The sequence below is a fragment of the Coturnix japonica genome, chromosome 28 (assembly GCF_054131305.1).
Source record: "Coturnix japonica strain WE chromosome 28, WE-NBRP24, whole genome shotgun sequence".
NCBI lineage: Eukaryota > Metazoa > Chordata > Aves > Galliformes > Phasianidae > Coturnix > Coturnix japonica.
Window position 1 is genome coordinate 1,308,743 of NC_140690.1, and position 16,258 is coordinate 1,325,000.

Genomic DNA, 16,258 nt, shown 5'->3' on the forward strand with positions numbered 1-16,258 from the left:
CGCCGTGCCCCCCCCCCCCTTACTCCCCCCCCCCCCCCTCCCTTCCCCCCCTGCCCCCGGAGACGCTCGGAGCCGGGTACACAGTGCCAGCACTGCGGAGCAGCCACAAGAGCGGCACTTGTCCACTTCTGAGGAACGTCCGAGCCGAGCTGAGTCCGCCTGGAGAGGCTGGACCGTGTCGCCGCGGCTCAGATCGACCGACTCCGCCGAGGAGCGTCCGAGCCCAGCGGAACCCGCCGGGAGCGGTTGGACCGTGCCGGCGCACTCAAGCTGCCGCGGCTCAGATCGCCAGACGCCGCCGAGGAACGTCCGAGCCGAGCGGAGCCCACCAGGAGAGGCCGGACCGTGCCGGCGCACCCGAGCCTCCGCGGCCGAGACCCCCCGGACGCCGCCGCGGAACATCCGAGTCGAGCCGAGCCCGCCGAGAGCGGTTGGACCGTGCCGGCGCACTCGTGCCGCCGCGGCTCAGATCGCCGGACGCCGCCGAGGAGCGTCCGAGCTGAGCGGAACTCGCCGGGAGCGGTTGGACTGTGCCGGCGCACTCGAGCCGCTGCGGCTCAGATCGCCGGACGTCGCCTAGGAACGTCCGAGCCGAGCGGAGCCCGCCGGGAGAGGCTGGACCGTGCCGGCGCACCCGAGCCTCCGCGGCTGAGACCCCCCGGACGCCAACGGCAAACGGCAGACCCAAATCTGCCCCACACCATCTCCTGCCCCATAGATCTAACTCACATGTGCCCCACAGCAGCTCCTGCCCATAGATCTGACCCACAGCAGCTCCTGCCCTATAGATCTGATTCAAATCTGCCCCACAGCAGCTCCTGCTCCATAGATCTGATACACATCATATGTAAAGCAGCTGCTGCCCAATAGATATGACCCACATCAGCTTCAGCCCCATTGATCTAACCCACATCAGCCCCACAGCAGCTCCTGCCCCATAGATCTGACGTACATCATCTCCACTGCAGCTCCTGACCCATAGATCTGACCACATCTGCCCCACTGCTTCTCCTGCCCCATAGATCTGACCCAAATCTGCCCCACAGCAGATCCTGACAAATAGATCTAACTCACATGTGCCCCACAGCAGCTCCTACACCATAGATCTGACCCACAGCAGCTCCTGCTTTATAGAACTAATTCAAATCTGCCCCACAGCAGCTCCTGCTCGATAGATCTGACCCACATGTACCCCAGAGCAGCTCTGCCCCATTGATTTGACCCACATCAGCCCCACAGTAGCTCCTGCCCCATAGATCTGACCCCCATCAGCCCCACTGCAGCTCCTGCCCCATAGATCTGACCCACATCAGCCCCACAGCAGCTCCTGCCCCATAGATCTGACCCACATCTGCCCCACAGCAGCTCCTGCCCCATATATCTGACCCACATCTGCTCCACAGCAGCTCCTGCCCCATAGATCTGACCCACATCAGCCCCACAGCCTCTCCTGCCTTATAGATCTTTCCCAAATCTGCCCCACTGCTGCTCCTGCCCCATTGATCAGACCAACAGCAGCTCTTCCCCATAGATCTGACGAACATGTTCCCCACAGCAGCTCCTGCCCCATAGATCTGACCCACATCTGCCCCACAGCAGCTCCTGCCCCAGAGACCAGACCCACATGTTCCCCACAGCAGCTCCTGCCCCATAGATCTAACCCACAGCATCTCCTGCCCAATAGATCTGACCCACATCAGCCCCACAGCAGCTCCTGCCCCATAGATCTGACCCACATCAGCCCCACAGCAGCTCCTGCCTTATAGATATGACCCCCATCAGACCCACAGCAGCTTCTACCCCATAGATCTGACCCACATGTGCTCCACTGCAGCTCCAGTCCCGTAGATCTGACCCACAGCAGCCCATGCCCCATAGATCTGACCAACATCAGCCACACAGCAGCTCCTGACCCATACATCTGTCCCAAATCTGCCCCAAACCATCTCCTGCCCCATAGATCTAACTCACATGTGCCCCACAGCAGCTCCTGCCCATAGATCTGACCCACAGCAGCTCCTGCCCTATAGATCTGATTCAAATCTGCCCCACAGCAGCTCCTGCTCCATAGATCTGACCCACATGTGCCCCAGAGCAGGTCTGCCCCACTGATTTGACTTACATCAGCCCCACAGGAGATCCTGCCCCATAGATCTGACCCACATCAGCCCCACTGCAGCTCCTGCCCTATAGATCTGACCAACATCAGCCCCACATCAGCTCCTGCCCCATAGATCTGACCCTCATCAGCCCCATAGCATCTCCCGCTCCATAGATCTTAACCGTATCAGCCCCACAGCAGCTCCTGCCCTATAGATCTGACCCACATCTGCACCACAGCAGCTCTTGCCCCATAGATCTGACCCACATCTGCCCCACAGCAGCTCCTGACCCATAGATCTGACCCACATCAACCCCACAGAAGCTCCTGCCCCATAGATCTGAACCACATCTGCCCCAGAGCAGATTTTACCCCACAGATCTGACCCACATCAGCCCCACAGTAGCTCATGCCCCATAGATCTGACCCGCATCAGCCACACAGCAGGTCCTGCCCCATAGACCTGACACACATCAGCCCCACAGCAGCTCCTGCCTCATAGATCTGACTCACAGCATCTCCTGCCCCATAGATCTGACCCACATCTTCCCCACAGCAGCTCCTGCCCCATAGATCTGACCCACATCTGCCCCACAGCAGCTCCTGCCCCATAGACCTGACCCACATGTTCCCCACACCAGCTCCTGCCCCATAGATCTGACCCACAGCATCTCCTGCCCCATAGATCTGACCCACATCAGACCCGCAGCAGCTGCTGACCCATAGATCTGACCCACATCATCCACACAGCAGCTCCTGACTCATAAATCTGACCCACATCAGCCCCACAGCAGCTCCTGCCCCATAGACCTGACCCAAATCAGCCCCAAAGAAGCTCCTGCTCCATAGATCTGACCCACATGTGCCCCACAGCAGCTCCAAACTCATAGATCTGACCCACATCATCCCCTCTGCAGCTCCTGCCCCATAGGTCTGACCCACATGTGCCCCACAGCAGCTCCTGCCATATAGATCTAACCACCATCAGCCCCAAAGCAGCTCCTGCCCCATAGATCTGACCCACATCAGCCACACAGAATCTCCTGATTCATAAATCTGACCCACATCAGCCCCACAGCAGCTCCTGCCCCATAGATCTGACCCAAATCTGCCCCACAGCAGCTCCTGCCTCATAGATCTGACCCAAGTCAGCCCCACAGCAGCTCCTGCCTTATAGATATGACCCCCATCAGCCCCACAGCAGCTTCTACCCCATAGATCTGACCCACATGTGCTCCACTGCAGCTCCAGTCCCGTAGATCTGACCCACAGCAGCCCATGCCCCATAGATCTGACCCTCATCAGCCACACAGCAGCTCCTGACCCATACATCTGACCCAAATCTGCCCCACACCATCTCCTGCCCCATAGATCTAACTCACATGTGCCCCACATCAGCTCCTGCCCATAGATCTGACCCACAGCAGCTCCTGCCCTATAGATCTGACCAACACCAGCCCCACCATCAGCTCCTGCCGCATACATATGACCCAAATCAGCCCCACACCATCTCCTACCCCATAGATCTAACTCACATGTGCCCCACGGCAGCTCCTGCTCCATAGATCTGACCCACAGCAGCTCCTGCCCTATGGATCTGATTCAAATCTGCCCCACAGCAGCTCCTGCTCCATAGATCTGACCCACATGTGCCCCAGAGCAGCTCTGCCCCATTGATTTGACCCACATCAGCCCCACAGCAGCTCCTGACCTGTAGATCTGACCCACATCTGACCCACAGCAGCTCCTGCCCCATAGATCTGACCAACATCAGACCCACATCAGCTCCTGCCCCATAAATCTGACCCTCATCAGCCCCATAGCATCTCCCGCTCCATAGATCTTAACCGTATCAGCCCCACAGCAGCTCCTGCCCCATAGATCTGACCCACATCTGCACCACAGCAGCTCTTGCCCCATAGATCTGACCCACATCTGCCCCACAGCAGCTCCTGACCCATAGATCTGAACCACATCTGCCCCACAGCAGATTTTACCCCACAGATCTGACCCACATCAGCCCCCAGGAGATCCTGCCCCATAGATCTGAACTACATCAGCCCCACAGCAGATTCTCCCCAAAGATCTGACACACATCTGCCCCACTGCTGCTCCTACACCACAGATCTGACCTACATCATCTCCACTGCAGCTCCTGCCCCATAGATCTGACCCATAGCAGCTCATGCCCCATAGATCTGACCCGCATCAGCCACACAGCAGGTCCTGCCCCATAGACCTGACACAAATCAGCCCCACAGCAGCTCCTGCCTCATAGATCTGACTCACCGCATCTCCTGCCCCATAGATCTGACCCACATCAGCCCCACAGCAGCTCCTGCCACCTAGATCTGACCCAAGTCAGCCCCACAGCAGCTCCTGCCCCATAGATCTGACCCACATCATCCCCACAGCAGCTCCTGCCCCATAGATCTGACCCACATCAGACCCACAGCAGCTGCTGACCCATAGATCTGACCCAAATCAGCCCCGCAGCATCTCCTGCACCATAGATCTGACCCACATGTGCCCCACAGCAGCTCCAAACTCATAGATCTGACCCACATCAGTCCAACAGCAGATTTTGCACCATAGATATGTCCCTCATCTGCCCCACAGCAACTCCTGCCCCATAGATCTGACCTACATCATCCCCTCTGCAGCTCCTGCCCCATAGGTCTGACCCACATGTGCCCCACAGCAGCTCCTGCCATATAGATCTAACCACCATCAGCCCCAAAGAAGCTCCTGCCCCATAGATCTGACCCACATCAGCCACACAGCAGCTCCTGCCCCATAGATCTGACCCACAGCAGCTCCTGCTTATAGATCTGACCCACAGCAGCTCCTGCCCTATAGATCTGATTCAAATCTGCCCCACAGCAGCTCCGGCTCCATAGATCTGACCCACATATGCCCCAGAGCAGGTCTGCCCCATTGATTTGACCCACTTCAGCCCCACAGGAGATCCTGCCCCATAGATGTGACCCCCATCAGCCCCACTGCAGCTCCTGCCCTATAGATCTGACCAACATCAGCCCCACCATCAGCTCCTGCCCCATACATCTGACCCAAATCTGCCCCACACCATCTCCTGGCCCATAGATCTAACTCACATGTGCCCCACAGCAGCTCCTGCTCTATAGATCTGACCCACATCAGCTCCTGCCCCATAGATCTGACCCACATGTGCCCCAGAGCAGCTCTGCCCCATTGATTTGACCCACATCAGCCCCACAGGAGATCCTGCCCCATAGATCTGACCCACATCAGCCCCACTGCAGCTCCTGCCCTATAGATCTGACCAACATCAGCCCCACATCAGCTCCTGCCCCATACATCTGACCCTCATCAGCCCATAGCATCTCCCGCTCCATAGATCTTAACCGTATCAGCCCCACAGCAGCTCCTGCCCTATAGATCTGACCCACATTTGCACCACAGCAGCTCTTGCCCTATAGATCTGACCCACATCTGCCCCACAGCAGCTCCTGACCCATAGATCTGACCCACATCAACCCCACAGAAGCTCCTGCCCCATAGATCTGAACCACATCTGCCCCACAGCAGATTTTACCCCACAGATCTGACCCACATCAGCCCCACAGCAGCTCATGCCCCATAGATCTGACCCGCATCAGCCACACAGCAGGTCCTGCCCCATAGACCTGACACACATCAGCACCACAGCAGCTCCTGCCTCATAGATCTGACTCACAGCATCTCCTGCCCCATAGATCTGACCCACATCTTCCCCACAGCAGCTCCTGCCCCATAGACCTGACCCACATGTTCCCCACACCAGCTCCTGCCCCATAGATCTGACCCACAGCATCTCCTGCCCCATAGATCTGACCCACATCAGACCCGCAGCAGCTGCTGACCCATAGATCTGACCCACATCAGCCACACAGCATCTCCTGACTCATAAATCTGACCCACATCAGCCCCACAGCAGCTCCTGCCCCATAGATCTGACCCAAATCAGCCCCGCAGCAGCTCCTGCCCCATAGATCTGACCCACATGTGCCCCACAGCAGCTCCAAACTCAGAGATCTGACCCACATCAGTCCAACAGCAGATTTTGCACCATAGTTATTTCCCTCATCTGCCCCACAGCGACTCCTGCCCCATAGATCTGACCTACATCATCCCCTCTGCAGCTCCTGCCCCATAGGTCTGACCCACATGTGCCCCACAGCAGCTCCTGCCATATAGATCTAACCACCATCAGCCCCAAAGCAGCTCCTGCCCCATAGATCTGACCCACATCAGCCACACAGCAGCACCTGATTCATAAATTTGACCCACATCAGCCCCACAGCAGCTCCTGCCCCATAGATCTGACCCAAATCTGCGACACAGCAGCTCCTGCCTCATAGATCCGACCCAAGTCAGCCCCACAGCAGCTTCTACCCCATAGATCTGACCCACATGTGCTCCACTGCAGCTCCAGTCCCGTAGATCTGACCCACAGCAGCCCATGCCCCATAGATCTGACCCTCATCAGCCACACAGCAGCTCCTGACCCATACATCTGACCCAAATCTGCCCCACACCATCTCCTGCCCCATAGATCTGACTCACATGTGCCCCACAGCAGCTCCTGCTCATAGATCTGACCCACAGCAGCTCCTGCCCTATAGATCTGACCAACATCAGCCCCACCATCAGCTCCTGCCGCATACATATGACCCAAATCTGCCCCACATCATCTCCTGCCCCATAGATCTAACTCACATGTGCCCCACAGCAGCTCCTGCTCCATAGATCTGACCCACAGCAGCTCCTGCCCTATGGATCTGATTCAAATCTGCCCCACAGCAGCTCCTGCTCCATAGATCTGACCCACATGTGCCCCAGAGCAGCTCTGCCCCATTGATTTGACCCACATCAGCCCCACAGCAGCTCCTGACCTGTAGATCTGACCTACATCTGACCCACAGCAGCTCCTGCCCCATAGATCTGACCAACATCAGCCCCACATCAGCTCCTGCCCCATAGATCTGACCCTCATCAGCCCCATAGCATCTCCCGCTCCATAGATCTTAACCGTATCAGCCCCACAGCAGCTCCTGCCCCATAGATCTGACCCACATCTGCACCACAGCAGCTCTTGCCCAATAGATCTGACCCACATCTGCCCCACAGCAGCTCCTGACACATAGATCTGAACCACATCTGCCCCACAGCAGATTTTACCCCACAGATCTGACCCACATCAGCCCCCAGGAGATCCTGCCCCATAGATCTGACCCACATCAGCCCCACAGCAGATCCTTTCCAAAGATCTGACACACATCTGCCCCACTGCTGCTCCTACACAACAGATCTGACCTACATCATCTCCACTGCAGCTCCTGCCCCATAGATCTGACCCATAGCAGCTCATGCCCCATAGATCTGACCCGCATCAGCCACACAGCAGGTCCTGCCCCATAGACCTGACACACATCAGCCCCACAGCAGCTCCTGCCTCATAGATCTGACCCACATCAGCCCCACAGCAGCTCCTGCCACCTAGATCTGACCCAAGTCAGCCCCACAGCAGCTCCTGCCCCATAGATCTGACCCACATCATCCCCACAGCAGCTCCTGCCCCATAGATCTGACCCACATCAGCCCCACAGCAGCTGCTGACCCATAGATCTGACCCAAATCAGCCCCGCAGCATCTCCTGCACCATAGATCTGACCCACATGTGCCCCACAGCAGCTCCAAACTCATAGATCTGACCCACATCAGTCCAACAGCAGATTTTTCACCATAGATATGTCCCTCATCTGCCCCACAGCAACTCCTGCCCCATAGATCTGACCTACATCATCCCCTCTGCAGCTCCTGCCCCATAGGTCTGACCCACATGTGCCCCACAGCAGCTCCTGCCATATAGATCTAACCACCATCAGCCCCAAAGAAGCTCCTGCCCCATAGATCTGACCCACATCAGCCACACAGCAGCTCCTGCCCCATAGATCTGACCCAAAGCAGCTCCTGCTTATGGATCTGACCCACAGCAGCTCCTGCCCTATAGATCTGATTCAAATCTGCCCCACAGCAGCTCCTGCTCCAGAGATCTGACCCACATATGCCCCAGAGCAGGTCTGCCCCATTGATTTGACCCACTTCAGCCCCACAGGAGATCCTGCCCCATAAATGTGACCCCCATCAGCCCCACTGCAGCTCCTGCCCTATAGATCTGACCAACATCAGCGCCACCATCAGCTCCTGCCCCATACATCTGACCCAAATCTGCCCCACACCATCTCCTGGCCCATAGATCTAACTCACATGTGCCCCACAGCAGCTCCTGCTCCATAGATCTGACCCACAGCAGCTCCTGCCCTATAGATCTGATTCAAATCTGCCCCACAGCAGCTCCTGCTCCATAGATCTGACCCACATGTGCCCCAGAGCAGCTCTGCCCCATTGATTTGACCCACATCAGCCCCACAGGAGATCCTGCCCCATAGATCTGACCCACATCAGCCCCACTGCAGCTCCTGCCCTATAGATCTGACCCACATCAACCCCACAGAAGCTCCTGCCCCATAGATCTGACCCTCATCAGCCCCATAGCATCTCCCGCTCCATAGATCTTAACCGTATCAGCCCCACAGCAGCTCCTGCCCTATAGATCTGACCCACATCTGCACCACAGCAGCTCTTGCCCCATAGATCTGACCCACATCTGCCCCACAGCAGCTCCTGACCCATAGATCTGACCCACATCTGCTCCACAGCAGCTCTTGCCCCATAGATCTGACCCACATCAACCCCACAGAAGCTCCTGCCCCATAGATCTGACCCACATCAGCCCCACAGCATCTCCTGCCCCATAGAACTGATCCACATCAGCCACAGCAGCTCCTGACCTATAGATCTGACCCACATCTGACCCACAGCAGCTCCTGCCCCATAGATCTGACCCACATCTGACGCACAGCAGCTCCTGCCCCATAGATCTGACCCACATCTGCCCCACAGCAGCCCCTTCCCCATAGATCTGACCCACATCTGCCCCACAGCAGCCCATGCCCCATAGATCTGACCCACATCAGCCCCACAGCCGCTCCTGACTTATAGATCTTACCCAAATCTGCCCCACTGCTGCTCCTGCCCCATTGATCAGACCAACAGCAGCTCTTCCCCATAGATCTGACCAACATGTTCCCCACAGCAGCTCCAGCGCCATATATCTGACCCACAGCATCTCCTGCCCCATAGATCTGACCCACATCAGCCCCACAGCAGCTCCTGCCCCATAGATCTGACCCAAATCAGCCCCACAGCAGCCCCTGCACCATAGATCTGACCCACATGTGCCCCACAGCAGCTCCAAACTCAGAGATCTGACCCACATCAGTCCAACAGCAGATTTTGCACCATAGATATGTCCCTCATCTGCCCCACAGCAACTCCTGCCCCATAGATATGACCTACATCATCCCCTCTGCAGCTCCTGCCCCATAGGTCTGACCCACATGTGCCCCACAGCAGCTCCTGCCATATAGATCTAACCACCATCAGCCCCAAAGAAGCTCCTGCCCCATAGATCTGACCCACATCAGCCACACAGCAGCTCCTGACTCATAGATCTGACCCAAGTCAGCCCCACAGCAGCTCCTGCCCCATAGATCTGACACAAGTCAGCCCCACAAAAGCTCCTGCCTCATAGATCTGACCCAAATCTGCCCCACAGCAGCTCCTGCCTCATAGATCTGACCCAAGTCAGCCCCACAGCAGCTCCTGCCTTATAGATATGACCCCCATCAGCCCCACAGCAGCTTCTACCCCATAGATCTGACCCACATGTGCTCCACTGCAGCTCCAGTCCCGTAGATCTGACCCACAGCAGCCCATGCCCCATAGATCTGACCAACATCAGCCACACAGCAGCTCCTGACCAATACATCTGACCCAAATCTGCCAAACACCATCTCCTGCCCCATAGATCTAACTCACATGTGCCCCACAGCAGCTCCTGCTCCATAGATCTGACCCACATGTGCCCCAAAGCAGCTCTGCCCCATTGATTTGACCCACATCAGCCCCACTGCAGCTCCTGCCCTATAGATCTGACCAACATCAGCCCCACAGCAGCTCCTGCCCCATAGATCTGACCCACAGCATCTCCTGCCCCATAGATCTGACCCACATCAGCCCCACAGCAGCTCCTGCCCCATAGATCTGACCCAAATCTGCCCCACAGCAGCTCCTGCCTCATAGATCTGACCCAAATCTGCCCCACAGCAGCTCCTGCCTTATAGATATGACCCCCATCAGCCCCACAGCAGCTTCTACCCAATAGAACTGACCCACATGTGCTCCACTGCAGCTCCAGTCCCGTAGATCTGACCCACAGCAGCCCATGCCTCATAGATCTGACCAACATCAGCCACACAGCAGCTCCTGACCCATACATCTGACCCAAATCTGCCAAACACCATCTCCTGCCCCATAGATCTAACTCACATGTGCCCCACAGCAGCTCCTGCCCATAGATCTGACCCACAGCAGCTCCTGCCCTATAGATCTGATTCAAATCTGCCCCACAGGAGCTCCTGCTCCATAGATCTGACCCACATGTGCCCCAGAGCAGCTCTGCCCCATTGATTTGACCCACATAAGCCCCACAGGAGATCCTGCCCCATAGATCTGACCCACATCAGCCCCACTGCAGCTCCTGCCCCATAGATCTGACCAACATCAGCCCCACATCAGCTCCTGCCCCATACATCTGACCCAAATCTGCCCCACACCATCTCCTGCCCCATAGATCTAACTCACATGTGCCCCACAGCAGCTCCTGCCCTACATCCGCCCCACATCAGCTCCTGACTCATAAATCTGACCCACATCAGCCCCACAGCAGCTCCTGACCCATAGATCTGACCCACATGTGCCCCAGAGCATCTCCCACTCCATAGATCTTAACCGTATCAGCCCCTCAGCAGCTCCTGCTCCATAGATCTGACCCACATCTGCACCACAGCAGCTCTTGCCCCATAGATCTGACCCACATCTGCCCCACAGCAGCTCCTGACACATAGATCTGACCAACATCAACCCCACAGAAGCTCCTGCCCCATAGATCTGAACCACATCTGCCCCACAGCAGATTTTACCCCACAGATCGGACCCACATTTTCCCCAAAGCAGCACCTAACCCATAGATCTGCCCTACATCATCCCCTCTGCATCTCCTGCCCCATAGATCTGAACCACAGCAGTTCCTAACCCATTGATCAGACCCAAATCTTCCCTACATCAGCTCCTGCTCATAGATCTGACCCACATCAGCCCCACAGCAGCTCCTACCTCATATATCTGACCCACATCAGCCCCACAGCAGATTTTGCCCCATAGATATGTGCCACGTCTGCCCCACAGCAGCTCCTGCGACATAGATCTTTCCCAGATCTGCTCCACAGCAGCTGCTGCCCCATAGATCTGACCAACATCAGCCCCACAGCACCTCCTGCCCCAATGATCTGACCCACATCTGCCCCACAGCAGCTCCTGCCCCATAGACCCTACCAACATGTGCAGCACAGCAGCTCCTGCCCATAGATCTGACCCACATCTGACCCACAGCAGCTCCTGCCCCATAGATCTGACCCACATCTGACGCACAGCAGCTCCTGCCCCATAGATCTGACCCACATCTGCCCCACAGCAGCCCCTTCCCCATAGATCTGACCCACATCTGCCCCACAGCAGCCCCTGCCCCATAGATCTGACCCACATCAGCCCCACAGCCGCTCCTGACTTATAGATCTTACCCAAATCTGCCCCACTGCTGCTCCTGCCCCATTGATCAGACCAACAGCAGCTCTTCCCCATAGATCTGACCAACATGTTCCCCACAGCAGCTCCAGCGCCATATATCTGACCCACAGCATCTCCTGCCCCATAGATCTGACCCACATCAGCCCCACAGCAGCTCCTGCCCCATAGATCTGACCCAAATCAGCCCCACAGCAGCCCCTGCACCATAGATCTGACCCACATGTGCCCCACAGCAGCTCCAAACTCAGAGATCTGACCCACATCAGTCCAACAGCAGATTTTGCACCATAGGTATGTCCCTCATCTGCCCCACAGCAACTCCTGCCCCATAGATATGACCTACATCATCCCCTCTGCAGCTCCTGCCCCATAGGTCTGACCCACATGTGCCCCACAGCAGCTCCTGCCATATAGATCTAACCACCATCAGCCCCAAAGCAGCTCCTGCCCCATAGATCTGACCCACATCAGCCACACAGCAGCTCCTGACTCATAGATCTGACCCAAGTCAGCCCCACAGCAGCTCCTGCCCCATAGATCTGACCCAAGTCAGCCCCACAGCAGCTCCTGCCTCATAGATCTGACCCAAATCTGCCCCACAGCAGCTCCTGCCTCATAGATCTGACCCACATCTGCTCCACAGCAGCTCCTGCCCCATAGATCTGACCCACATCAGCCCCACAGCCGCTCCTGCCTTATAGATCTTACCCAAATCTGCCCCACTGCTGCTCCTGCCCCATTGATCAGACCAACAGCAGCTCTTCCCCATAGATCTGACCAACATGTTCCCCACAGCAGCTCCTGCCCCAGAGACCTGACCCACATGTTCCCCACAGCAGCTCCTGCCCCATAGATCTGACGCACAGCATCTCCTGCCCCATAGATCTGACCCACATGTGCCCCACAGCAGCTCCACACTCATAGATCCGACCCACATCAGTCCAACAGCAGATTTTGCACCATAGATATGTCCCTCTTCTGCCCCACAGCAACTCCTGCCCCATAGATCTGACCTACATCATCCCCTCTGCAGCTCCTGCCCCAGAGGTCTGACCCACATGTGCCCCACAGCAATTCCTGCCATATAGATCTAACCACCATCAGCCCCAAAACAGATCCTGCCCCATAGATCTGACCCACATCAACCCCACAGAAGCTCCTGCCCCATAGATCTGACCCAAATCTGCCCCACAGCAGCTCCTGCCTCATAAATCTGACCCAAGTCAGCCCCACAGCAGCTCCTGCCTTATAGATCTAACCACCATCAGCCCCAAAACAGATCCTGCCCCATAGATCTGACTCCCATCAGCTCCACTGCAGCTCCTGCCCCGTAGATCTAACCCACATCAGCCCCACAGCAGCTCCTGCCCCATAGATCTGACACACATCATATGTAAAGCAGCTGCTGCCCAATAGATTTGACCCACAGCAGCTTCAGCCCCATAGATCTGACCCACATCAGCCCCACAACAGCTCCTGCCCCATAGATCTGACCCAAGTCAGCCCTACAGCAGCTCCTGCCCCATAGATCTGACCCAAGTCAGCCCCACAGCAGCTCCTGCCCCATAGATCTGAACCACATCTGCCCCACAGCAGCTCCAAACTCATAGATCTGACCCACATCAGTCCAACAGCAGATTTTGCACCATAGATATGTCCCTCATCTGCCCCACAGAAACTCCTGCCCCATAGATCTGACCTACATCATCCCCTCTGCAGCTCCTGCCCCATAGGTCTTACCCACATGTGCCCCACAGCAGCTCCTGCCCCTTAGATCTGACCCACATCTGCCCCACAGCAGCTCCTGCCCCATAGATCTGACCCCCATCAGCCCCACAGCCGCTCCTGCCTTATAGATCTTACCTAAATCTGCCCCACTGCTGCTCCTGCCCCATTGATCAGACCAACAGCAGCTCTTCCCCATAGATCTGACCAACATGTTCCCCACAGCAGCTCCTGCCCCATAGATCTGACCCACAGCATCTCCTGCCCCATAGATCTGACCCACATCTGCCCCACAGCAGCTCCTGCCCCATAGATCTGACCCACATCAGACCCACAGCAGCTGCTGACCCATAGATCTGACCCAAATCAGCCCCACAGCATCTCCTGCACCATAGATCTGACCCACATGTGCCCCACAGCAGCTCCAAACTCATAGATCTGACCCACATCAGTCCGACAGCAGATTTTGCACCATAGATATGTCCCTCATCTGCCCCACAGCAACTCCTGCCCCATAGATCTGACGTACATCATCCCCTCTGCAGCTCCTGCCCCATAGGTCTGACCCACATGTGCCCCACAGCAGCTCCTGCCCCATAGATCTGACCCACATCAGTCTCACAGAAGCTCCTACCCCATAGATCTGACACACATGTGCCCCACAGCTGCTCCACGGCACGGTTTCCCCGGCTCGGTGCGGCTCGCAAGCTTTGCGGCGCCGTCTATGCGTTTTTGCTTGCGGAGACGCCACGGGAGCGACATTTGGCTCATTCCGAGGAACGTCCGAGCACCACTGCCCGCTCGGAGCCGGGTAGACCGTGCCGACCTAGTCGAGACGCATGGGCAGCGACGCCTAGCCGCCGACGCTGTGCCCCCCCCCCCCTTCCCCCCACCCTCTGGAGACGCTCGGAGCCGGGTAGACAGTGCCAGCGCAGAGGAGCCGCCATGAGAGCGAAACTTGGCCGCTTCCGCAGAACGTCCAAGCCGAGCGGAGCCCGCCGGGAGAGCCTGGACCGTGCCGGCGCACTCGAGCCGCGATGGCCAGGGGTCGAGCCGTGTTGACCGTGCCGGAGCACCGGAGGCGCCACGGAGACGCCACTCGGCCGCAGCCGCGGAACGACCAGGGTGCACGTACGAGCCGGCCGCTGTTCGCTGGGTCAGGGCGCACCCGGGCTTCTCGCCGTCCCGCCACCGCCACCGCGGTTTTGCCCTTTTGTCTGCGTGTTTGTTTGTTCGTCCGCTCGTTCGTACTTTGGTCCGTTCGATCGTTTGTCCGTGCCCCCACGCGCCCTCTCGGTTTTATTATTTTCCGTTTGTTTGTTTGTTTGTTTATTTGTTTGTTTGTTTTTCTCGTGGGTTCTTCTTTACTTTCCACTTTTTTAGATTTTGAAAAAGCCGCCCCGCCCCCCTCGCCTCCCCGGCTCTGCAGGAAGAGCGTGGGCGCGTGCGCGGGCCCCGCCCACCGGGGTCCGTTCGGGCCGGATATCCGGACTGCGGGCAGGCCGCGTGGCGAGGGATGGCGGAAGAGCGGCGGGAAGACGGCAGCGGCGAGAGGTGGGCCGGCGGGAGGCGGCCGCGTCCCCCGCGGGGTTCGCGCCTAGCCTCTCCCAGCCAGCAGATGAGATGGAACGGTACGTAGGATTTTCGGCGGGAGGAGGAGGTGGTGGCGGTGGTGGCGGTGGTGGCGGTGGTGGTGGTGGCGGTGGCGGGGCTGGGGGGCGGCGAGGTGTTTTGGCGGGCTCCAGTCGCCGAGTCGAGCCGCCATTGAGCTGAGCCGTCAGGAGCACCCCGGCGGAAAAAGGAAAGAAAAGAAAAAAACCAAACGGGCCAATCGGGTCCAAACAAATAACCGAGCGAGTGACTGACCAAACAACAAACAAACAAACAAAGAAATAAAAAAACACGGTCGCGGGCCGGTCGGGCGAGATGCGTCCGGGAGAGGGCGGGTTGTGGGCGAGGGCCAGGGTGGGGGCAGGCGGAGGCGGGCTGCCGTCGGGTACGGGTCGGGTTCCCGCTCGTGCGGTGTGGACCGGGGGGGGGGAAGGTGGAGGACGGATGCGGGGCCGGGAAGATCAGGCGCCGGCCGGCAGCCAGGTCTACCCGCATACCCGCAACCCCGTCGCGGACCCCCCCATCCCTCCTCGGCCACGCAAGCGACCCCCTTCTTCGTGACGGAGGCCGTGCCGGTCCAGGCCGGGCCGGGCCTACTCACGCGCAGGCGACGAGGAGAAAGAGAAGAGAAGGGAAGGGAAGAGAAGGGAAGGGAAGGGAAGGGAAGGGAAGGGAAGGGAAGGGAAGGGAAGGGAAGGGAAGGGAAGGGAAGGGAAGGGAAGGGAAGGGAAGGGAAGGGAAGGGAAGGGAAGGGAAGGGAAGGGAAGGGAAGGGAAGGGAAGGGAAGGGAAGGGAAGGGAAGGGAAGGCAGAAGTCAAAGAAAAGTAGAAGAGAAGAAGGTGTGAAAAAGTACAGATAGATCGTAAAATGGCGCGGTAAAATAAAATAAAATAAAATAAAATAAAATAAAATAAAATAAAATAAAATAAAATAAAATAAAATAAAATAAAATAAAATAAAAGTAATAAAAAGATGGGGGTGCGGAAGAGCGATATTAATAATTGCATGAATAACTAAAGAAATAATAAG